Here is a 26,182-nt window from a genome sequence, read left to right on the forward strand (position 1 = left end):
TTTGTTTTCATGGCATCTTGTTTGCTGAACATTTAATGCAATTCAGGTCAACATGACCTGTTTATTTTCTGTAATTTTGAGCTTGGTAGAATCTATACTATCTATTAATAGAACTCAATCTATTAAAAGCTATTGAGGGATTTTAATTTACCAAGAGAAGACTTTAGATGACTTTAACTAGGCTCTCAGCTAGCATAAATGACATCAATTCAAGCCATGCTTAATTCACCCAGTCAGTATTTCACTCAAGACATAGTTGGATTCCATAGGATTTTTTAGGAGGAGTCTGTTATATTTTAATTTTTTTAAAAAAAATAAACCTCTTTACATTAGACACCATTATTTTAAAAATTATAATGTATTTCCAAAGAACATCATCATTCAGAAATTATTACCAGAATCCTATGTCTGTGTCATATAGGTAACCTGGCATAAAAGTGACAGCACTGCAGTTCTCACTGTGTGTATGTATGTGGAGTGAACATAAACAGGAAATATGCACTCTAAGTGATGTGCTGAAATGCAGAACTAAGAAATATTACCCTGTAAGCTTGTCAGTAGTGTGCAGGATGCAGTCTCATTTTTCTAATTTATACTGCTGCTTACATTGGAATTGACGATATATTTTTGAGAGAATAGTACATAAAATAATATGCCCTTTCTCTTTACAGTAGCACTTCTAACTCTGGCTTTTTAGATGGCATTAGTCATGAAAAGTCAAAGATCTGAGCAACGCCAGGACAATGGTGCAAATGGTCAAAATGTCAAGAACTGTGAAGAATCAGATTTTAACTTACTTGTAAGCAGTTTCTAGGATGCTGGCAGAAGACCTGAGTCTTCTTGGACAAGACCTTGTATTGTTCACAGTAATAGCAGTAGCCAGGGTAACAGTGGTTTTTGTGCCAGATCCTGGAACCCAAGTTTCCACAAGGAGATGTAAAGGGAGCCAGGTGATACCTGCATATGACGTGTGTTATATTGTGCAAGAGAAACCCTGACTTTAGGAAACTCAGATATCTTTTAAATGTCATTAACCATGGCTGCCATTTTCTGTGAAGAGGGATATTCTTTCTATCATTCAAGGATTTTTGTATAGCAGACATCCTTGAAGAATGTCTAAGAACAGGGTAGTCAATGCCTCTACTTTTAAGACATAGAAATGCAAGATATCTATGGAGAATACTTGCAAAGATAAGAGTCAGATTCCTTGTTGAGAAGAGTATCTACTTCTTACCTAGGTTAATTTTATAGTCCTAACATCTTGTCTCAGAAAAAATATCTCTTGCTCTAAATATCTGATAAAAGAAGTCACCATCATGTCTCCATTTTTAGCTTATCCTTTAACCCATTTTTGCCTGGCTTATATGTAACCACTCACTAGAACTGATTCTACTGACATTAGATATTTCTTCTTTTAGGGTGGACATATTTAGTTCTCATTTTTCTTGGTAGGTCAACAGCAATTGATAATACAAATTACTTCTCTTTTCTGGAAACAGTTTTCTCTTGGTTTCTCTAAAACTACTTTTCATTGCCTCTGTGGTTATCTCTTCTCTTAAAAACATTCATGTTCTTTAGGCTTCCTTTTTTTCTCTTTTGCTTTGCACAATCTCCATATTTGATATTGCATACTTGATAAGTGCTGATTGCTCTCAAATTTATATCTCGCGCCTAGACCCCTTTTTGAACTCCAGACCCATATAACTGCTTGATTTTTGGATATCTTTATTTAGAAGTCTTGTAGGCATCCTCATTCAACAACTTTAAAATACAGCCTACCTGTCTTGGTCCCCTAAACCTACATCTCCTCTTGTGTTACTTTCTCATTAATTGGTCTCACCATTCTTCCAGTTTCCAATTCATATGGGTAAAAACACTGACTCTGCTCCCCCTTTATATTCTGTGTCCATATTTTCCCATGCTCTGTTGATTTGGCCATCTAGTTGCCTCTCCAAAGACTTCTAGTATTCTTGCTATAACTACTCAAGCTGAAGCCACCCTCATTTACTGACAATAAATATGTTAAGACTCTTCACACCAGATCTTTTCCACTCCAGGGTCATCTTCTTCAAATGTATTGCCTTCTCGTACCACCAATCTGATCTTCTAATTCACCTGATTAGAATATTTCCTTTAGTCCAGTAGCCCTTGAGATAAAATTCACACACCATATCAAGGGATATTTTTTCATTTCACCCCCGCTGACGTGTTGTGCCTTGTTTATGATCAATTTTTAGTGTTGCCTTCCTACATTCTCTCTCTGTTCCTTAAAAATGTCACTCTCTTTGTCCTAGCTTAGGGCTTTTGCATGTGCTTCTCCCTTTGCTGGAACCTAACCCATCTGCCTGTTAAACCGGATATCCAGTGCATACAGAAGTCATTTCAGACTCATCCTCACCAACCTAGGTGTTGCCACGGTGCCCTTCACTTCCTCCCTCCGGGCACTTACCCTCTTGAATAGCAGTGCTGATGTAATTTCGGACCACCTCTCTGCACTGTTAGCTCCATGAAAGTGGATATTATTTTTGACCTTGTATATTGTCTTCTCTAGGAACACATGCTGCTCTGGGCTGATCAAAGGCTCTTAGTAAATAGTTCTGAATAAATGAATGAATGAATGATCTGGCTCTCTTCACAAAGAATTATATCTTTATGTTGATGGACCCAGATATGTCTATTTCTAATATGTTAGAATAATGCTAGCATTTATACAATAGGAATTATATACATATCATACAGGAGGGCATTGTCTCACAGCGGTTTATATGTGAGTACATGCATGTGTTTTACCCAGAGCTGAACAATATCAGTAATAGATTCTGATATTCTGGCACATGAAAGACTCTCAATAAATGTAATTTTTAATGAATGAATGAAAATGAGAACTAGCCATTGTTACTGTGAATTATGTCTGTTTCATGACAGGCCCAATTGTATCTCTTTTTTTAATATAATGCAATAATGACAGAATTTCTGTAATAGGAATTACACCCATAAAAATGGGAACCATTTTCTCACAGTGTTTTGTATGTATGTGCCCCTGCTTTCCCCAGAGGTGTACAATGCCCAGTAACAGAATTAGGAATCATATAGGTGGCAAAATGGATACTACCCATTGTACTCAGTGTTGCAAACCTGTGACCATTTTCTCTTGGAGGTTATTGATGTAGGTACTCAATGGCAAGTCCTCTTTTTGGAATAAGGTTCTGCTAAGGTGCATTAAGGTGAATTCCTAAATAGAAGCCACAGTTTCCTCTTTGAATATTTCCTCAGTTCCTTGCAGAGAGGAGTGTAAGTCAGCACAGTTAGGAATCTTTATCGCTGCTGCTGCCTTCTCTCTCTGATGACTCTGTTCTCTTGCAGCCCTCTTCTGAGTAGAGTAGAGGAAATTGCGAGGCCTTGGTTGAAACTGATTAATATCTCTTTTACTTCCTCAGTGGTAGACAGCAGCTATTGCTAGGTAGTACAATGGAGGAGAGGCAGTGGGGAAGCAGAACCTGTGGCGGAAGAATGAGGCATGAGCCTGAGAGGCAGCGCTTGTGCTGGTAAGAAATTGCCCTGCCCTGAAAGCAGTACTGATATAAGAGGTAATCATTGCATCCATATGTGCTCTGGAGGAGAAGCCCTTTGAAATGAGACTAATTAAGTGAGCCTTTAGCAGGCCTTGGTGATCAGAATACAGATGATCTCTTTGCTGTATTTTCTTGTGTATGTTGTATATCTGAATGTTGTGTATTAATATTTCTTGGGAAGAGTTTCTTGTTTTCAGAGGATTTGTTTATTTGCTCGGTGCTGCTCCACAGCACATGTTGTACTTCCCTTTCAGAGACAGTAGCAGTGTTTGTTATGTTTCATTATTATTTCTTTGTTAATATGCTTGCTTCAAGCTCCCCCCCCATATATATATGCTATTATTGCCTACCAACTTTATTTTTTAGCTTCTTAGCAATATGCCTGCATCTTGTCTGATGCTGCCTTTCAGTGCACAGGCTTATAACTGGTAAAAGGGAAATAAAGCCAAAAAGCTCCTCATAATATTATGGGAGGAATATACCTACTTCTGTATCAACTGCTGTTAAAAGGCAAATGCGTCTTTTGATAATGTATGTACAGGAAAATCGATTGATTCTCTGAGGGAACTGTCCACAATTAAGGTGTTCAGTACCATTAAAGACAGTTGTGGACATCACACAAATAAAAACACTTTATTTCAATTCTAGAACTGTTCTTTCTCTGTTTATTATAAAAAAGTAAGCATTTTATCAAAATTGTTCTCTATTCATTTTATTTTACTTTTTTGGCATCTAAAGTCATCTTTTCCTTTGCTTAGAGCTTTTTTATAACTTGTAATTACTTGCTACTGTCCCTCTAGATTAGAGATTGTGTATTTTGGCTTTGAAACGTGTATTAAATTGGTGCAAAGGGCTGATTTTGTCTTTCCATAGCTCGAGCGTGTGATCACTTCCATAGATTTATTTAATTTATTTTTTGTGTGGGAGAAGATATTGATTTAAATTTTTATTTATTGCAGAGTACCAGGGGGTACTAAAATTTATTAAGAAGTTTACTTCTCTCTCTCTCTTTTTTTTTTTTTTTTTTTTTTTTTTTGCATTTTATTGAACTTTACAATTTGTAAAGTGCTTTCCTCTGGAACTCTGGTTTATAATTATATGCAGCATGATGCCCTCCAAAGTTGTAGAGAGTGGTCAGACAGCTGTTTCTAATGGTAAGTGAAGCGAAGGGTAAAGAAATGGCAAACAAGGGGGAAGGAGAAATGGGGAGTTACTAATCAATAGGCATTACAAGTCAAGCAAGGTAATAAGCTTTGGGTATCTGCTGCACAACACTGTGCATGTAGTTAGTAATAATGTACACAAACAATTTGTTGAGAGAAAAATCTCATGTTAAGTGCTCTTACCACAATGAGAGAAAATAAACAGCAAAAAGTAGTTAATATTAATAATAATGATACTTATGTATGTATTATTCCCAGAGTTATATATATTATCTCAAACTTAAAAACACAGATATTATTTCCATTTTGCAGAAAAGACACGGAGGCTCGGTGAACTGAATTACTTGCATGAATTCATAGAGCTAGTGAGTGGCATTTTGGGGGATGGTAAGGAGAATAACTAAAATATTACACTACTCAGCAAAGCACAAGAGCTTGTCACAGATTAATAATAGTCTAGTTTCTTCCTGAGAAGCAGAAATTACATAGTATTTGTTTTAGGAAAAAAACCCAATATGTAATAGCACAACTTTTAGTTGCTTAGTTAATATTGATAAATGTGACTACTCATACTTAGTACAGAATTTAGCAAAATATCTTTAAATAATAGTGACACAATTAAGGCATGAAGCAGTCTTTTGGGGACAATTATTTGGGTCTTACAGAAGTTCAAAATTTTAATGTGGCATATTGGAAGTCGTTTATAAAGCTCAAAGCATCTTTCAGTTTGCCTTAAGCTCTCAGATCTGAGTTCACACATTTAGCAATCACATGTGTGCTTTCAGCTGGTACTACTACACTACTGTCTATTCATTCTTAGTTTATGCACCACCCTCATGCCTTCATTCATCCTTTTAATTAATTAATTAATTAATTTTTTTGAGACAGAATCTCACTCTGCCACCCAAACTGGAGTCCACCCAATGCTGGGCTGGAGTGCAGTGGCACAATCTCAACTCACTGCAACTCCATCTTCCAGATTCAAGCCATTCTCCTGCCTCAGCCTCCCATGTAGCTGGGATTGCAGGTGCATGCCACCACACCCGGCTAATTTTTTTTGTTTTTTTTTGGTAGAGACAGGGTTTTACCCTGTTGGCCAGGTTGGTCTTGAACTCCTGACCTTAAGTGATCCGCCTACCTTGGCCTCCCAAAGTGCTGGGATTACAGGTGTGAGCCGCCACACCCGGCCTCCATTCTTCTTTATTTTTCATCATTCCTTCCATTTTAGTTTTTCTTTCATTTATTTCAGTAACAAAAGGCCTAGTTTCCAAGTCATTGCCTGACACTCCAGCACTAACATGTATCTCTTTCCTTTATGAATCGTGGAATTCCTTTGACTCTGGGGAAACACACACACACACACACACACACACACACACACACACACACCCACCTAGATACCTTTTTAATTACTGTTACAGTAGTGCTTGTCTTATGAATTAGAAGCATCTTTACTAACAAAATGAAGCTGTTGAAAATACCCTTACAAATTTTGGCTTTTTAAATAGCTGCAAAAACTACCAATTATAAAGGAAGATTGTTATTACAATGGGAAATAATATAGTAGTTCTTAGCGTAACTTGGGAAGTCAATTTTGATAGCAATTACAGTGACAATGTGTGTTTAAAAAATGATATGAGTGGCCGGGAGGAGTGGCTCATACCTGTTATCTTAGTGCTTTGGGGGACAGAGGCTGGCAGATCACCTGAGGTCAGGAGTTTGAAACCAGCCTGGCCAACATGGTGAAACTCTGTCTCTACTAAAAATACAAAAAAGTTAGCCAGACATGGTGGCAGGCATCTGTAATTCCAGCTACTTGGGAGACTGAAGCAGGAGAATTGCTTGAACCTGGAAGGCAGAGGTTGCAGTGAGCCGAGATCACGTCACTGCACTACAGTCTGGGCAACAGAGTGAGACTCCGTCTCAAAAAGAAAAAAATATGTATATGAATAATTGCAATCAGTTGTTCAAATAGACTAATTTGGGGAAGATATTTTTATATAACTGCAGAAAACACTTTTTAAAATCTAACTTTATCATATCTTACATAGTATTGTAGTCACGCATGCATGTATTTTATCTCCTTAAGTGGATCATATCCCTTTGGAAGACAGAGATAATATCTCAGTGTTTATACAGTTGACCCTTGAGCAACCTGAGGTTAGGGACACAGACCTCTTGTGTGGTTGAAAATCCTTTTTTTTTTTTTTTTTTTGAGACGGAGTCTCGCGCTGTCGCCCAGGCTGGAGTGCAGTGGCCGGATCTCAGCTCACTGCAAGCTCCGCCTCCCGCGTTTGCGCCATTCTCCTGCCTCAGCCTCCCAAGTAGCTGGGACTACAGGCGCCCGCCACTTCGCCCGGCTATTTTTTGTATTTTTTAGTAGAGACGGGGTTTCACTGTGTTAGCCAGGATGGTCTGGATCTCCTGACCTCGTGATCCGCCCGTCTCGGCCTCCCAAAGTGCTGGGATTACAGGCTTGAGCCACCGCGCCCGGCATGAAAATTCTTGTTTAACTTTTGACTCCCCCGAAACTTAACTATTAATAGCCTACTATTGACCAGATGCCTTACTAATAACAGAAATGCTCAATTCACACATATTTTTTGTTATGTGTATTTCATATTATATTATTATAATAATGTAAGCTGCAGAAAATAAAACGTTATTAAATAACCAGGAAGATAAAATATATTTATTCATTAAGTGGAGGTGATCATCATATAGGTCTTCATTCTCATTGTCTTCACATTGAGTAGGCTGAGGGACAGGAAGAAGGGGAGGAGTTGATCTTGCTGTCTCAGGGGTGTCAGAGGTGGAAGAAAATCTGTGTACAAGTGGACCTGATTAGTTCAAACCCATGTTGTTCAAGGGTCAACTGTACAAGTCTTTCGAAGTTCTCCCAATAAATGTATACCAAATAAATGAATTCATGAATCTAGCCAGCATACCTTCTTTAACTTCAAAACTGTTTTGATAGTAGTGGTCCTAAATTAATCCTATTAGTTCTGTTTAAAAAGATTTCCCAAGTATATAACAAACACTAGGCATGTTATGAGATACAAATCAAGCAGGCTTTTCCACGATCTACTTAGACTGCCATAATGATCATAATGATACTATAACAAAAGCGTTATTACTACCATTTTATTACTGGAATATTGTGGCTTAGATAGGTTAAATAATATTTGCAGAGCCTACAGTTGAAAGGTGAAGAGCTGAAATATGTTCACAGGCCTTCGACTCTAAAGTTTTGTTTTTTTCAGTTACACTATACTTGAGTGAAAAGAGGATACCATGAACAATCTGGAATGCTAAAGCCCATTAGAGCAATTGTTTTTGGTGTGTGTGTATACCTAATAAATGCTAATGATAAATTCACTTTGGCAGGTCAACAAAATCTAATTTGGTAGAGTCAATCCAGTACTATTCACATTTGCTAATTAACAAAGCTTTTGCTTTTTAGACAGCAAAGCCAGACCGGTGACTAGGAAGTTATTAGTCTAGAATAGGCCAGGACATGGCTGTCAACAGACTTTACTTTGAACATAAAGGACAATTACTGTGAATTTGCCCATATCTAATTAACAAAGTTTTAGAAAATCAGTCCTCACTACTGAAATATTAACCATCACTTCACTAAGGAATAAACGTATTTCAAGTACATTTTTAAAATTCTGAGTAGGAAAATCAGATCTTAGTTTTTACTTTATGCTTTAGGTGTTCTTTCATTGTTAAGTATTCATTCATTCACTCATGGATTTATTCAGCAGATATTTATCATGCACTTACAAAATATGCATTCGGTGTTACTCATTTCTTCAGAGGGTTGGTGAGATAGAAAAAGAAAGCAAATAAGGTACAGTAGTGAGGCAGATATCATTAAAACTTGAGTCTCTAGAGAGGACGAAAATATTTTGACGAGGATTTAAACCTCTACAATATAGCTTGAGAAGACTGAGCAAGCATCCACATTTTTGTGATTTTAATTTGTTCCATATGATCTCATTCCTATTTGCCAAAAAACACGCACACATGTGACATACACATGTGTACACACACATTCCTGTGCTTATAATATCAAACTTTGATTCTGACTATTTCTATAGTCATCCTACTTTTCATCCCTTTCCCTCTCCTTCTTTTATCCTTCTGTTCTTTTCTCCTTTCCCATAGATTACTAATATTTATTGAGTGCTGCTATGTACTAGGCACTATGGTAGGCACTGGGGCTATGTGAAGACTTGTTATCAAGGAGTTCAAAATTTTCTTGGGGAGATTGACAGGTGAACAAGTAATTACAGTCTAATGTGAAAAAAAGATAATAGTTACATTAAAAAAAATAAATAGTTTTTGATGGGAGAACAGGGGAGGGGACACATATTCTACTTTAGGGAGATGGAAACCAGAGGAGTGATGCTTATGATGGATCTTGAAGCTCAGCGATAATTCTTTAGGAAAGATGATAATATCAATCTGTATAACAAGAAATATGTGGCATTAGGAAAAAAGTCTATCATTCAGAGACTTGTTTTGTCATTATTATTAGTAATTGCAGTGATTCTTTGAAGAGAGGTTTGAAAATTATATTCCTAGGTCAACTTATTCCCAGGAGCATGTCACAAATAAAGGGTGATAACAAGAAATGACACCTCATCCACTGTAGAAAATTTTTCACAGGTCAAATTAAATGAGTTTTCCAATTTTCATAGATAATAACATGCTTGTGGAAGCTGTTGAATAAAGAGACAACAGAGTGTTTTCACTGATGTGTGTTTATGAGAGAACAAATGCATTAACTTAAATCTTACCCCAACAGCATAAAACCTTCAAGTCTAAGAAGTATCACCCAGATTTCAGAATAAAACAGGGAATTCTGAATCGAAATATTTAAGAACTCTTGAAAACTGATGAAAAAATATACCTAATGTTTTAAAAAGTTTGCATCAATAACCTATTATCACAGGTTACTATATTATAAATTTTTATAACTTCATGTATTCCTGATTCCTCAATATCCCCACAAACAGGCTGTGAGCTGTCAAACAACTGGGTACATCTGTTGATAAGGTTGGTCCCTGCCACAAATTCCTTATCTTGACCTCCCCTATGACCTCGTGTCATTCAATCACAAAAATAAAATCCCCTCCTGCTTTTTGCTTGTACTTCATCCCAACCCTCAATAAAGGCACTTGCCCTCGGGTCCTCACTGCCTCTGTAGTCTCTCCAACTGCTTCCTGCTTGATTGATCCTGCTCCCCTGGAGCTCCTCCCATATAGCTGCTGGTGTGGTGTGCCTTGCCTCCTGTCTCTAGTACTTGTAAATGTAATAAATCTTGTAATTTCCTATGCCTCCCTGAGCATAATTTCTGTGGCTGGTTGGAATGAGCCTTAAAATCCCCATAAGTGGAATTTATTCCCCCATTTACAGTACAGTTACTGATTTCCAGTCTTAAAAGGAAGGTTTATAGGCTGGAGAACATAAAAAAGGAAAAAAGAGCAACAAAACATCATCATCAACACACACAAAGAGAGAAAAAGCAAACAACAAAATCAGTCCATGGCCTATGCACAATTTGCCTTACGAAATGAAATAGCACACCCAGTTATAAAGTTGATAGGAAGATGTTCTAGCTATCTGCCTTTTCCCCTAAGTTGTCTGAACCAAGTGGAAGACAAGCAATGTCAATATCACTCACTCATGTCTAACATTGACTTTCTTGAGGCAAGCTTTTGGATGTGTTCGTTTTCCCTGCCTTTACTCCCACCACCAGTCCTTGGATGTTTTTCACATTTCACTGATGGATGTTTTTCACATTTCACTGATTCCCAAAATAAAACCTTATCTAAGTTCTGGAAATACAATGTTGATGAAAGAAGGCATCACGATTGCTATCTTTACAGAGTATAGTGGGTGAGACATAATAACAAAGTGAATGAGCTAAGAAATATGTAATTACTAACAGCAAGACATACACTGAAGTAAAAACATTTGGTGTGAGAAAATGGGAGTGATTATTTTTGATCTCAATAAGGAGCTGGTGAATAACACTTGTGAAATATTTCCAGAAATAATCAGTAGAAATTATAGAAGTCATATTTTATGGCTAGAAAGAAATAAACTAAAGATAAACAAAAGTTAAATTGAAAATATCTAAATTGCAAAAATTAAAAAATACATTCTTAAAGTATTTGATCAGATATAAGATATTGACATGAAAAAACAAATATATCTTGTATTTTGATTTTCAAACCAAAGATTTAGAAAAGAAAAAACCCCAGAAGGCTCAAGGGAAACAGGCAGGATGAAACTATGAAATTAGAGTTGAAATGAAAGAATTAGAAAATAGAAGAAAAGAATGGATTGAGTAAACATATCTTAGAGAAGACTCTCTGGAGGATCAATAAAATAGTGAGGTACTAGTAATAGAAAATGAAAAATCATTTCTCATTGGGAATAATCAAAATAATTTGAATTCATGAAGTGAGATGCCACATTCATTTATCAAATCAGCGAAATATAATCAAGGAAATGCATAAAATTGATAATGCTTTGGTAGATGGGTGACTTTTGTTTCTTCTCATTGAGAATACATGATGGTACACAGCCTTTCTAGACACAGGTTTACAATACATATCAAAAAGCTTACAAAGGCAAAGATGTTTAGTTTGTTGATTTAATTCCATACTATTCATTAATACTACAGATAAATCAAAAAGGACTGTTATTTATATTCAAGATGTTCACTGCAATTTTATTCACACTAATGAAAACTTGTAAGCTAGGTGTTCAAAAACAATGAAAGAACTAAGTAAAATATTGTAAAATAATGAAATGTGATAGTGGTATTGCCAATATTTTTACAAGTAAATTTAGTAATCTAAAAATAAATTACATTTATAATGAAAAATATAGAAATAGAGTGTGATTTCAAGTATATTGACTAGACTAAAAAAGCCATATGGGATAATTTCTTATTGGTAGAACCAATAATAATGACTTTTAAAATTCTTTGTACTTTTCAGTATTTTCTAGAAATTTTTGAGAATTATTGACAACTTTCTTTATTGTGAGAAAGTAATATTCATTTCAGTCTGTATTCCCTTCAAATTTTTCTATATTTCAGAGAGGACCCAAAGTTTAACTCTATCCAGATGAGAACCTAGCAAATGTCATGCATGAGGTGTTTAATATATCAGATCCAGTGACGGTGAGGTCAGAAGTGGTCCAGCTGAACTTGAGAGTGATCAGACCATGATTTGCATCACAGGGCCTTGTCCACAGAAGAACTGGGACAGGCTTGCCTGAAATCCACCGGATACCAACAAGCCTTCTAGAAAAGTGACACAAGTAGTTTTAAAATAATGGAGCAAAAAGTACGTTAGACTAGAATACGCCATCTGCCACTTTGATCTTTGTCCTGAACAGGATAACGTAGTCTTAAAATGAGTAAGTCTACAATTAAAATAAGAATACAGTTGCAATTAATCAAGAATGCTATTGCAATTGTAGACTTACAATTGCAAGTATACAATTAAAATAAGAATAATTAAACAAAATTTTATTTTCTCTTTACCGTCTGCAAGATAGGAAAACCAAGCCTGAGGAGAATGGTTTCAGTGACAACATTGGCTGTGGAATTTGTGGTGGTGGCAGCATCATTGGCTAATGAATGAGGGTCATTGTTCCATTTCAGTCAGTTCTCTTAACACTCTGCTCTACTGCCTCATAGTTGTTTTTACTCTTTGCCAGAAATAGAAATTTAGATCAAATCTTTCCCTGATAAGGAAATAGAAATGTAAATAGAATCTTTGCTTGCAATCGAGATAGGAAAAGTGTGGTATTCTGTATTTTGCTGTTTTAATAATAATATTTAAAATAATGCTCAGATTCAGTGGTTTAATCTGTGATTAAACATCCCATAGCTTTCTAGAATTCAGTGGTTAACTTGTGACAAAGCATTCCATAGATTTGAGGGCTTCAATGGATGGTTTTGTCTTTGTTTATTAACCTAGCAACTAAAATACTGCCATTAGTTAGAAGATGACCTGATTATTTATTTTTCTTAAGATGTTTTTCCATAGCAGATAACTGAATGTGTGCTGTTCATAAGTATTAAATATCAATTTTGCAAAGCTCAGGAATGGTAACATAAAACTTCTATAAATGTCAATCCTTCCTTATCTTTTGGAAATTCATGGCCCTAATGTTCTAGAAGCAGTGTTGCACACTTTGGAGATGGATTGCCTAGGTTTAAATCCTGATGCTACAAGTTGTTCACTGTAGACCTTGTAGACCTTGAACAAAACACATATTCTCTCTGTCCCTCAGCCCTCATCTGTTTAATGAGGATTTAGTACCCTTAAATTTTAGAATTGTTGTAAGGATTAAATGTGTGAATGTATGGAGAGCATGTAGAAGACTGGCATATGTAAAAATTTCATTATTATCATCATTATTATACAGTGAAATAAATTGATTAAATAGTTGTTCCACTGCTAACCTAATTTTTAAATTTATACCATCTCAACTCAGGTGATTTTTCCTAAACATTATATAATCTCTGCTTTCCGGATGAATGTGTTTGAAATTTATGTGCTCTTTCTGCTCCACTTATACCTGTGAAATTGGCAAAACTGTAAGAGTATCAGATGGATGTGAATATTCATTCACAGGAGCTTTGGCCTTGCCATGAATTAAAGTAGCTTTTATGTATTGATCTACTAACTTGGCTGTCCCTGATCAAACAACATTGTTTTCCAGTAGAGCTACTTATTTATGTGTGGTCTAATTCTCCAGCTATCAAAGCTTCATGTAATGCATGTAGCTTGTGCCTGCTGTTAAGTACATGCTCATGTGAGACCACATGCCTCTATAATCATAGTGTCGATGTTAGTAATGATGCTTCAATTAACAAGGAATAACTCAAAAAGTCAAGTGTCTGGAGTGGGAGTAGAAGTTTAAGAGGGAGAGAGAAAGAAGATTATACAAAAATCTTTTGGTTATAAGATTTCTGGTTATTTACTAAATAACAGTTCATACATTAGAAAAATTCTGCATTGAGCTATTGCATAAGAAATAAATTTGTTTATTTACTGTAACTTGGGGGTTTGTTTACTATATCCACGGGCATTCTTCTAAGCTATGACCAGCAGTATTTAGAGCCATGGGATTTGAAGTTTGGAGTGAGTAAAGATACAGAAGAACACAGGTCTGATGACTGAGTCTCAAGACTCCAGTATCGAGAGTATGGAAAAGGAAGAGGATAGAATAAAGGAGGCCAGAAATTTCTGCTGGTGTTTGGAAATCAGAGTTTGTAGTAATATGGAAGCCAAGTGAAGACAGTGTTTCAAGGGTGAGGAAATGGTCACCTGTATTAAACTCTGCCATGCAGCAAAGTAGGAAGAGGACAAGGAAGTGTCCATTAGGTTTGTCCATTAGGTTTGGCCACTGGGAACATGAACAAGAGAAGTGATGTGGATGAAAGCCCCATGGACTGATCTAAAGAGAAGAAGAGAAGTAAGTAGGAAAAAGTGAGCAGACAAATGGGGTGATCGCTGGAAGGATGGGAGAGTGAGGGAATCCTTTTTATATGCATGGTATAATTTTATTGTGTTAATATGCCGATGGGAACACAGAGAGAAAAACTGATGCAGGAGAAAGCTCCCAAAATATTCCTCATGTAGCTGAGGCTACAGTGTGAAATTGTATGATTCTTTTTGATAGCAAAAGCATTTGATGATATGTATTAATATTCTTACCTCAGTTTAACTAAAGAAAAATATATCCACGTATAGTACTATGTTTTTCCAATCATATTCTCTAATTTAAAACAAAAGTATATCAAGTATAAAAATGTAACTCTATCTGGCCTCTACAGACATCCAATCCTATTTGGTCAAAGATAGGTCCAGTCAAAGATAACTGCTGTTGACAATTTATTGTGTATTCTTCCTTGTTTTTTTGCTAGGCATGTGTGTAGACATGTATTTTATTTATATACATATGCACACATCCATGGAATTAGAAAAGCATGGATTATTTTATACATTGTGTCCTATAGCTTCCTTTTCACTTATTCTGTCTGTATCTTTCCTAATTTGTACACAGAGGTTTGATATTTTTATTGGCTAATAGTACATATTATACACATTCTATATTTATTTAATCATTAACCTACTGACAGATTATTGATATTTTTGAGCCAGTCTCTTCTATCAATTTATACTTTTCCACATTTTTCATGACAACACGGTTTTTCTCAAATCAAAAACCAGGTAATTATAAGCTGCAGACAGTAGTAGGTTTTTTAGCAGTTCTGAATTTTGAAGATTTTTTTTTCTTCTTCTGACATTAGAAATAATTGAATGGCATGATAGTGTGGTAAATCCTCTAGTTCATTATTTTCTATGTAATAAGATACTTCACTTTCTTTACCATCTTTACCCAATTTATCTCCTTCATAGTCTACTTTCCTATCATTATATCATTGTGAACCTCGGGTTGAACTTTCTGACACAGGTAAGTGAACAGGTAAGTAAACAGCAACCTTCTCGCTGGAAGAAGTTAGAGTGAAGGGAGACAGAACAAAGTGGTGCACTCAGGGACACAGAAAATGAAGATGAGGAATCAGCAAAGGTGCAGCTGAAGATTAGCAGCTGCTGTGCTGTCCTTATGTGGGGTACTTTTTTCCTAGTTACCTCCAAGGAGAGAGGTACCAGAAATGTGAGGATAAGTGTTTTCAGGTGCCAATATTATGTTTCTTTGCCTGATTAGTACCAAAGCAGGGAAGTGGAATTGTCCTGGTCAGATCACAGAGAGGAGGAGTGTTTTAGTCCTAGTGTTGATACATGTTGGCCAAGAAGAACAGTGCACAAATTGAATAAACATTTTAAAGGGTTTACATATAATAATAAAAGTTTGTGTTGCTGAAAGTTCAAAAAGATACACCTGACCTCAGACTAGATTAAGATCTTAAAGCAACTTGGACCTAGTCATTTATATCTTAGAATGCACAACAGTGATTGAGTTGTTTGCCTTATTCACTATTTTATTAATTTTCATGATCCTGAGGCATGCAGCTGTGAATAAGAGGGCCTTCTGCCTAGAGGTAGGGCTGTTTTCCCCACAGCTGTCACTGATGCTGCTAACATGACCCTCTCCATTTGGGCCATGTCTTCTTAAGAATCACAAAGATTAAGAAAAGGACTGAGAGGGCTTTCTCTGCATCTCACCAGGTTTCAGAGGAAACTCTCCCATCAGTTAATCAACATTGTGACAGTTGAGAACCTGTCATGTGCAAGAGGCAGTATCAATCAGGCAAACTGAAACAGTACAAGACATACTCTGTTCCTACCCTAAGTGATTTGTAGGACCATGAGCTACAGACATGAAGAAATAGAGTGCACAGGCTGCAAGCAGTAATGAGAAAGTCCAAATGGGTTTAGCAATATGTGCTTCAAGGTTCTAAGAGTGGCAAGATTCCTGTCAGCTGAGCAAACCATGCATAGTTTTCAGAGGAGGTGCAATTGGTATTGGACTTGAAGCTTCCTTAGGTGGAGACTGTATTTCTGGAACAGCTTTTATTTAAGCCTCTTTCTATTTTGGCATCTGTACACTTTGAAACTTGCAAAGTAGTACATGCACATTAAAAATTAAATAATACAAAAGTTTATATAGTAAAAAGGGAAAATTGCTTTTACCCTACACTTTGCTAAAGAAACCACTATGAACAGGTGAGGTGCAGCCTTCCACAAATTTGTTATGTACAAGGAGATGAAGTCCCTCCGCGTGGCGCGTGCATGTGCACGCGCGCACACACACACGCAACTTCTAGTAATAATATGTCTGAGGTTAAGAGAGGGCCCTTAATACCCCTCCATCCTTTACTCTAATTCTGTCTGATAAGAAGACAAATTAGGAGCACAGCTTTTCTCTAGAAGCCTTGCTCCTTCTCAAAAACAGGTCTCTCAGGGCTTTCAACTTTCTACCCAAACCACATTTACCCAACTAGGCTCAGTCACTTTTTTGCTCAGGAGAGATTCTGCTCCGAAGGCTTAAGGGGATTAGGCATAAAACTAGAAGACAGTGTGCTCTCTGAGCCAGGCACATCACATCGAGAGAACAAAGGGCTTTTCAGGTCCAATTAACAACTGATCCCACTAGCAGGCAATGAGATCCAGTGACTTGAAGTCTCCTCTCTCTCTCTCACCAAACACTTTTCCTGGAGAAGTGTGACAGGGACAGAGGAGAAAGAACAGAGTAAGGAGAATGGAGTAAGTGTTCACTCCCATACTGCTCCCTTGAGAGCATAGAGAGGTTTCCCGTCCTCTAGACAGGATGTAGGATGAGAATATAGAATGAGTAAGAACCCTCATCACCCTGCTGGGGAGGAGTCATCAAAGTAACTGTCCTGTGAACCAGTCACTGCCTTCTCTGCTGAGGGTGAGGTCTTGTGGGGAAGAGAAAGAAAGCAGGTGGTGTGGCCTAACCTATCTATCAACTCAATCTCTAGATAAACAGACTGATGATATTTGCTAGGAGGAAAAGAACTTCTTTCCCCTGAATGCCCTCAACAGGATGTCCCTGGCTGAAAGATTTCTCATAGTTAATAAAGCCAGAATGTTTAGGTTTATGAGATGTAGCTTGCTGGCGAATATCATGTATGCTACATAATTTTCTAGGGTATAAATGGAGATGTCTCATAAATTAAATGCTCTCAATAGAGTGGGAGGTAATAACCTGCAGATGCCTACTTAGAGGACTCATCTATCATTCTGGTCCAGAGATCATGCATCAGATGTGGTGAGGAAGGACTAGGGGAGTCATGTGACATGTCTCAGCCCTTAATATGGTTTGTTCATCTGTGTATTTTTTAAATTACTAGTAAAGTTTGACTCTGGGAATTATCTCTGATTTCTGTGAGTCTGATTTGACCATCTGATCTTGTGTGTTATGTCTCTTGCACATGTACTTCTGCGACTTTCATCTTTTACGCAATAGCGGATAGTCTTCCAACTTGAATGTGTGGAAGTATATTATGGATCAGATCTCAGACCTACAAAATCATAATCTGAATTTTAACAAGTCTCAGGTGATTTGTATACATAATATAATAAAGTATGAGAAGCACTGTCATAGTGACTCTCACCCTCCTGCTATACTCCCATTTTTCAGTAGCAGAACCTCTTGACAGTGTTACCGTCACTACTTGCGTGTAACTGCTTTCTTACCTTCTATGTCCTTTCCAGCACAATACAGTCTGGCTTTTGTTGCTTCTTGTCAAAGTAATCTAGCACTTTTTTAAAATCAGAATTTGATCCAACTGATTGCCCTTCCTTTTTGAATCATATTCTTCTCTTATTTTCTGTAACATTTCATTTGCCTGCTTTTTCTCTACACTCCTGTCTCTCCTTTCTCTCACCTTTTTATCTGTGAGTTGTGTAAATGTTGCAGTGCCTCTGGGATTATGTTTGGATCTTCTTCTCCATTTCTCCCTCTCTATCTTTCTGAATAACTTTATTTTGTGATACAGCTTTATAAAACACTTAAATATTGATTTTTCCAAATACATATCTCTGGCCCAGACCTCTCCTCTGAACTGTAGATATTTTTTTCAATTGTCAAACTTGACATATCCATTTGGATTTCTGATTGGCATTGCAATCTAGTGAACTTAAAATGAATCTCTAAATTTCACCTCTCTTCACCCCATCTAACATTCTTCTAGCCCAATTATTCATTATCACAGTTAGTGGCAACAATATTATCCACACAATTGCTATTCTACCATTGAAAGCCTTCTTTCCCTGACATTCCCATATTCATTTCAATCACATGACTAGTCAGTTACACTTCCAAAATACATCTCAAATCTGTCTACTTTTCTCCATTACCTCAGCCAACATCCAAATAAGGCCACGGTAGCTCTCACCTGAGCAACCACAGAAGTTTCCTAAGCAGCTTCTCTGATCGAGAACAATAGTTTGCTACTATTAACCAGTAGCCATGACAATATTCTAAAAATGTAAATTGGATATGCCACCCTCCTAATTATTCATCAGACCAGAGGTTTCTCTTTGAACAAAATCCAAACTCATTTCATGCCTTTCAATATTCAATGAAACTTGGCTCCCACCTACCTCTCAGAACCCATGTTTACTAATTTCCCTGGATTAATAACCTCCAGCTTTCCAGATCCCTTTCTGTTCTTAAGGAACACCAAATTATCTTCTACCCCAAGGCCTTTGAGTTTCTCTTTCCTTCCTGCATATAAAGATTCCTGCATATAAAGTTTCATGTCTACCAAGAAACAATCACAGACAAACACAGACACACATACATGCAAGTACACAGACACACACATATACAGAAAGAGATGCATAGAGACACATACATACACTGACACACAGATAAATACTGAAATATACACAGACTTGTATAGACACACACACAGACCCACACACACACACACACACACACATAACCCTAGTCTTTGTAGAATCAGCTTCTTTTTTTTTTTTTTTTTTTTTTTTAATTTATTTATTATTATTATACTTTAAGTTGTAGGGTACATGTGCATAGCGATGCAGGTTTGTTACATATGTACTTGTGCCATGTTGGTCACTGCACCTATCCAGCTCGTCATTCCCCTCAGGTATAACTCCCAATGCAATCCCTCCCCTCCCCCTCCCATGATAGGCCCCAGTGTGTGATGTTCCCCTTCCTGAGTCCAGAGTGATCTCATTGTTCAGTTCCACCTATGGTGAGAACATCTTGATTGTTGGTTTTCTGTTCTTGTGATAGTTTGCTAAGAATGATGGTTTCCAGCTGCATCCATGTGTCCTACAAAGGGCCTTAAACTCATCCTTTTTTATGGCTGCATAGTATTCCATGGTGTATATGGTACTTACATTGCTTAATCAATCTGTCACTGATGGACATTTGGAGTTGATTCCAAGTCTTTGCTATTGTGAATAGTGCTGCAATAAACATGCGTGTGCATGTGTCTTTATAGCAGCATGATTTATAATCCTTTGTTATATCCCCAGTAATGGGATGGCTGGGTCATATGGTACATCTAGTTCTAGATCCTTGAGGAATCGCCATACTGTTTTCCATAATGGTTGAACTAGTTTCAATCCACCAACAGTGTAAAAGTGTTCCCTATTTCTCCCACATCCTCTCCAGCACCTGTTGTTTCTGACTTTTGAATGATAGCCATTCTAACTGGTGTGAGATAATTGCTCCTCATTAATGATTTTGATTTGCATTTCTCCTGGTGGCCAGTGATGCTGAGCATTTTTTCATAAGTCTGTTGGCTGTATGAATGTCTTCTTTAGAGAAATGTCTGTTCATATCATGCCCCGCACTTTTTGATGGGGTTGTTTGTTTTTTCTTGTAAATTTGTTGTTGGAGTTCTTTGCTTGGGTTCTGGATATTAGCCCTTTGTCAGATGAGTAGATTGCAAAATTTACTGCTCCCATTCTGTAGGTTGCCTGTTCACTCTGATGGTAGTTTCTTTTTGCTGTGCAGGCTCTTTAGTTTAAAGAATTAGATCCCATTTGTCAATTTTAGCTTTTGCTGCTCTTGCTTTTGGTGTTTTGAACTGTGGTCTTTGCCCATGCTATGTCCTGAATGGTACTACCTAGGTTTTCCTCTAGGATTTTTATGGTAATAGGTCTAACATTTAAGTCTCTAATCCATCTTGAATTAATTTTCGTATAAGGAGTAAGGGAAAGGATCCAGATTCAGCTTTCTACTTATGGCTAGCCAATTTCCCAGCACCATTTTATTAAATGAGAATCCTTTCCCCATTTCTTCATTTTTGTCAGGTTTGTCAAAGAATCAGATGGCTGTAGATGTGTGGTATTATTTCACGGGGACTCTGTTCTGTTCCATTGGTCTATATCTCTGTTTTGGTGCAGTACCATGCTGTTTTGGTTACTGTAGCAGCCTTGTAGTATAGTTTGAAGTCAGGTAAGCGTGATGCCTCCAGCTTTGTTCTTTTTGACAGGATTGTCTTGGAGATCACGAGGGCTCTTTTTGGTTCCATATGAACTTTAAAAGCAGTTTTTCAATTCATTGAAGAAACTCATTGGTAGCTTGATGGGGATGGCATTGAATCTATAAATTACCTTGGGCAGTATGGCCATTTCCTGATATTGATTCTTCTATCCATGAGCATGGTATGTTCTTTACATTTGTTTTGTGTCCTCTTTTATTTCACTGAGCAGTGGTTTGTAGTTCTCCTTGAGGTCCTTTACATCCCTTGTCAGTTGGATTCCTAGGTATTTTATTCTCTTTGAAGCAATTGTGAATGGAAGTTCATTCATGATTTGGCTCTGTGTTTGTCTGTTATTGGTGTATAAGAATGCTTGTGATTTTTGCACATTAATTTTATTTATCAATGAGACTTTGCTGAAGTTGCTTATCAGCTTAAGGGAGATTTTGGGCTGAGATTAATGGGGTTTTTCTAAATATACAATCATGTCATCTACCAAACAGGGACAATTTGACTTCTTCTTTTCTAACTGAATACCCCTGATTTCTTTCTCTTGCCTAATTGCCCTAGCAGAACTTCCAACACTATGTTGAATAGGAATTGGTGAGAGAGAGCATCCTATCTTATTGCCAGTTTTTCAAAGGGAATTTTTCCAGTTTTTGCCCATTCAGTATGATATTGGCTGTGGGTTTGTCATAAATAGCTCTTATGATTTTGATGCGTTCCATCAATACGAATTTATTGGCGTTTTTAGCATGAAGGGCTGTTGAATTTTGTCAAAAGCCTTTCTGCATCTATTAGGAATAATCATGTGGTTCTTGTCTTTGGTTCTGTTTATATGCTGGATTATGTTTATTGATTTAGAATGTTGAACCAGCCTTGCATCAGGGATGAAACCCCATGATCATGGTGGATAAACTTTTGATGTGTTGTTGAATCCGGTTTGCAGTATTTTTATTGAGGATTTTTTGCGTGATGTTCATCAGGGATATTGGTCTAAAATTCTCTTTTTGTTGTGTCTCTGCCAGGCTTTGAGTATCAGGATGATGTTGGCCTCATAAAATGAGTTAGGGGAGGATTCCTCTTTTTTCTATTGATTGGAATAGTTTCAGAAGGAATTTTGAACTCACTCCTTACATACCTCTGCTTCAGAAATTCAGCTGTGAATCCATCTGGTCCTGGACTTTTTGGTTGGTAGGCTAGTAATTATTGCCTCTGGGAAACCACTATTGTGGTCTATTCAAGAGTTCAACTTCTTCCTGGTTTAGTCTTGGAAAGAGTGTAAGTGTCCAGGAAATTATCCATTTCTTCTAGGTTTTCCAGTTTATTTGCATAGAGGTGTTTATAGTATTCTCTGATGGTAGTTTGTATTTCTGTGGGGTCATTGGTGATATCCCTTTATCATTTTTAATTAGCGTCGATTTGATTCTTCTCTCTTTTAGCTTCTTTATTAGTCTTGCTAGTGGTCTGTCAATTTTGTTGATCTTTTCAAAAAACCAACTCCTGGATTCATTGATTTTTGGAGGGTTTTGTGTCTCTATCTCCTTCAGTTCTGCTCTGATCTTAGTTATTTCTTGCCTTCTGCTAGCTTTCGAATGTGTTTGCTCTTGCTTCTCTAGTTCTTTTAATTGCGATGTTAGAGTGTCAATTTTTGATCTTTCCTGCTTTCTCTTGTGGGCATTTAGTGCTATAAATTTCCCTCTACACACTGCTTTAAATGTGTCGAGATTCTGGTACATGTTGTATCTTTGTTCTCATTGGTTCAAGAACATGTTTATTTCTGCCTTCATTTCGTGATGTACTTAGTAGTCATTCAGGAACAGGTTGTTCAGTTCCATGTAGTTGAGCGGTTTTGATTGAGTTTCTTAGTCTGAGTTCTAGTTTGATTGCACTGTGGTCTGAAGACAGTTTGATATAATTTCTGTTCTTGTACATTTGCTGGTGCTTTACTTCCAATTATATGGTCAGTTTTGGAGTAAATGCGATGTGTAGTGCTGAGGAAAGAATGTATATTCTGTTGATTTAGAGTCTGGAAATTCTATAGATGTCTAATAGGTCTACTTACAGAGATGAGTTCAATTCCTGGATATCATGTTAACTTTCTGTCTTGTTGATCTGTCCTAATGTTGACAGTGGGTGGGCTGAAATTCTCCCCATTATTATTGTATGGGGTCTAAGTCTCTTTGTAAGTCTCTAGGACTTGCTTTATGAATCTGGGTGTAGCTCCTGTAGTGGGTGCATATATATTTAGGATAGTTAGCTCTTCCTGTTGAATTGATCCCTTTACCACTATGTAATGGCCTTCTTTGTCTCTTTTGATCTTTGATGGTTTAAAGTCTGTTTTTATCCAGAGACTAGGATTGCAACCCCTGCTTTTTGTTCTCCATTTGCTTGGTAAATCTTCCTCCATCACACTTTATTTTGAGGCTATGTATGCGTGTGAGATGGGTCTCCTGAATACAGCAGACTATGGGAATCTTGACTCTTTATCAGTTTGCCAGTCTGTGTCTTTTCATTGGAGCATTTAGTGCATTTACATTTAAGGTTGGGTGTTATGTTATTGAACTTGATCCTGCCATTATGATATTAACTGGTTATTTTGCTCGTTAGTTGATGCAGTTTCTAGCCTCGATGGTCTTTACATTTTGGCATGTTTTTGCAATGTGGTACCGGTTGTTCCTTTCCATGTTGAGTGCTTCCTTCAGGGTCTCTTGTAAGGCAGGCCTGGTGAAGTGACAAAAATCTCTAAAAGCATTTGCTTATCTGTAAAGGATTTTATTTCTCCTTCACCCCATGAAACTTAGTTTGGCTGGATGAAATTCTGGGTTGAAAATTAACTGCTTTAGAATGTTGAATATTGGCTGCTCTCTTCTGGCTTGGAGAGTTTCTGCCCGAAGATCTGCTGTGAGTCTGATGGGCTTCCCTTTGTGGGTAACCCGACCTTTCTCCTCTGGCTGCCCTTAGATTTTCCTTCATTTCTTTGGTGAATCTGGCAATTATGTGTCTTGGAGTTGCTCTTCTCGAGGAGTATCTTTGTGTGGCGTTCTCTGTATTTCCTGGATTTGAATGTTGGCTGCCCTACTAGGTTGAGGGGATTCTCCTGGATGATATCCTGAAGAGTGTTTCCAACTTGGTTCCATTTCCCCTCACTTTCAGGCACCCCAATCAGACATAGATTTGGTCTTTTTACATAATCCCATACTTCTTGCAGGCTTTGTTTCATTTCTTTTTCTTCTTTTTCTTTTGGTTTCTCTTCTGCTTCATTTCATTCATTTGATCCTCAATCGCTGATACTCTTTCTTCCAGTTGATGGTCGGTTACTGAAGCTTGTGTATTTGTCGCATTATTTCTGCGTGTCATGGTTTTTCATCTCTTTCATTTCGTTTATGACCTTCTCATTAATTAGTCTAGCCATCGAGATTCTTCCACTTTTTTTCCAAGATTTTTAGTTTCTTTCGCTGGAGTGCATTATTCACTCCTTTGGCTCATGAAATTTGATGGACTGAAGCCTTCTTCTCTCATCACAAGTCAAAGTCATTCTCCGTCCAGCTTTGATCCGTTGCTGGCGATGAGCTGCGCTCCTTTGCTGGGGAGATGCTCTTATTTTAGATTTCAGCTTTTTCTGCCCTGCTTTTCCCCCATCTTTGTGGTTTTATCTGCCTCTGGTCTTTGATGATGGTGATGCTGATGGGGTTTTGGTGTAGGTGTCCTTCCTGTTTGTTAGTTTTCCTTCTAAGAGTCAGGACCCTCAGCTGTGGGTCTGTTGGAGGTGCTTGAGGGTCCTCCAGACCCTGTTTGCCTGGGTATCAGCAGCAGAGGCTGCAGAAGATAGAATATTTCCTGAACAGCGAGTGTACCTGTCTGATTCTTGCTTTAGGCTTCCTCAGGGTGTACTCACCTGTGAGGTGTGGGGTAATCAGACTGCCCTAGTGGGGATGTCTCCCAGTTCGGCTACTCAGGGGTCAGGGACCCCACTTGAGGCAGGCAGTCTGTCCTTCTCAGATCTCAACCTCCGTGTTGGGAATCACTGCTCTCTTCAAGAAACTGTCCAGACAGAGTGGTTTTGCGTCTGCAGAAGTTTTCTGCTGCTTTTTTGTTGTTGTTGTTGTTGTTGTTGTGTAGCTGTGCCTGTCCCCAGAGGTGGAGTCACAGAGACAGGCAGGTTTCCCTGAGCTGCTGTGAGCTCCACCCAGTTGGAGCTTCCCAGCTTTGTTTACCTACTTAAGCCTCAGCAATGGTGGAAGCCTCCCTAGCCTGGCTGCTGCCTTCCGTAGATCACAGACTGCTATTACTTGCTTAATGAGGGGAGGCTCCATGGGCGTCGGACCCTCCCGGCCAGGTGTGGGATATGATCCTGGTGTGCCTGTTTGCTTAAAGCACTTAATATTGGGGTGGGAGTTACCCGATTTTCCAGGTGTTGTGTGTCTCCAGGTTCCCCTGGCTGGAAGGGATTCCCTTCCCCAAGCTTCCAGACTGGCCCGATGCCTGGCCCTGGCTCTGGCTGGTTGGGCTGCAGCAGCTGACCAGCACCGATCGTCCGGCACTCCCCAGTGAGATGAACCCAGTGCCTCAGTTGAAAATGCAGAAATCACCGGTCTTCTGTGTCGCTCGCGCCGGGAGTTGGAGACTGGAGCTGTTCCTATTCGGCCATCTTGCTCCGCCCAGAATCAGCTTCTTATTCTTTAGGTCTTATTTCCAGTGTCAAATCCTCAGAGTTGACACTGGAAATAATAATCCTAGTTCTAACATTTTTTAGTTGATTTGCTTAGATTGTCTAAAGAGAAAATGATTTAGCAACAATAAGGAAAATTTAAAGTCAGGTAATGTGATACCTCCAGCTTTGTTCTTTTTGCTTAGGAATTCTTTGGTTACTCAGGCCCTTTTCTGGTTTCGTATGAATTTTAGAATTATTTTTCTAATTCTGTGACAAATGAAATTAGTATCAAAGAGCATATACTTTTTGATAGAGATTGCATTGAATCTGTAGATTGCTTTGGGCAGTACGGTCATTTTAATAATATTCTTCCAATCCATAAACATGAGATATTTTTCCATTTGTTTGTGTCATCTACAGGTTCTTTCATCAATGTTTTGTACTTTTCCTTATACAGAGCTTTCACCTCCTTGGTTAAATATATTTCTAGGTATTTTATTTTTTGTAGCTATTGTAAATGGAATTGCACTCTTGATTTGGTTCTCTGCTTAACTGCTATTGGTGTATAGAAATGCTACTAATTTTTGTATGTTGATTTTGTATCCTGAAACTTTACTGAATTCGTTTATGAAATGTAAGAGTTTTTTGGTGGAGTCTTTAGTGTTTTCTGGATATGAATGCTTAAATAGAATACATAGAGTTAATCTGACTTCCTGTCTTCTAACAGGGATTTTTTTTTTTTTTAATCTTGCCTGATTGCTCTGCCTAAGCCTTCTGATATGATGCTGACTAA

The 26,182-nt window shown here is 37.7% G+C and overlaps 1 long non-coding RNA gene across 5 annotated transcripts in view; it reads left to right on the forward strand.

The window, feature by feature from the left end:
- Positions 1-26,182, forward strand: part of LOC103879286 — a 160,644-nt gene that overhangs the window by 76,235 nt on the left and 58,227 nt on the right. For 3 of the 5 annotated variants that reach the window (XR_002518405.2, XR_002518406.2, XR_001896912.3), the window contains exon 3: positions 11,859-12,181. The exons of the other annotated variants lie outside the window; for them this stretch is intronic. This is a non-coding gene — a long non-coding RNA (uncharacterized LOC103879286). The remainder of the gene's footprint in view (positions 1-11,858; positions 12,182-26,182) is intronic. 5 annotated transcript variants of the gene reach the window in all.

Source organism: Papio anubis, chromosome 15, assembly GCF_008728515.1.
Source record: "Papio anubis isolate 15944 chromosome 15, Panubis1.0, whole genome shotgun sequence".
Classification (NCBI taxonomy): domain Eukaryota; kingdom Metazoa; phylum Chordata; class Mammalia; order Primates; family Cercopithecidae; genus Papio; species Papio anubis.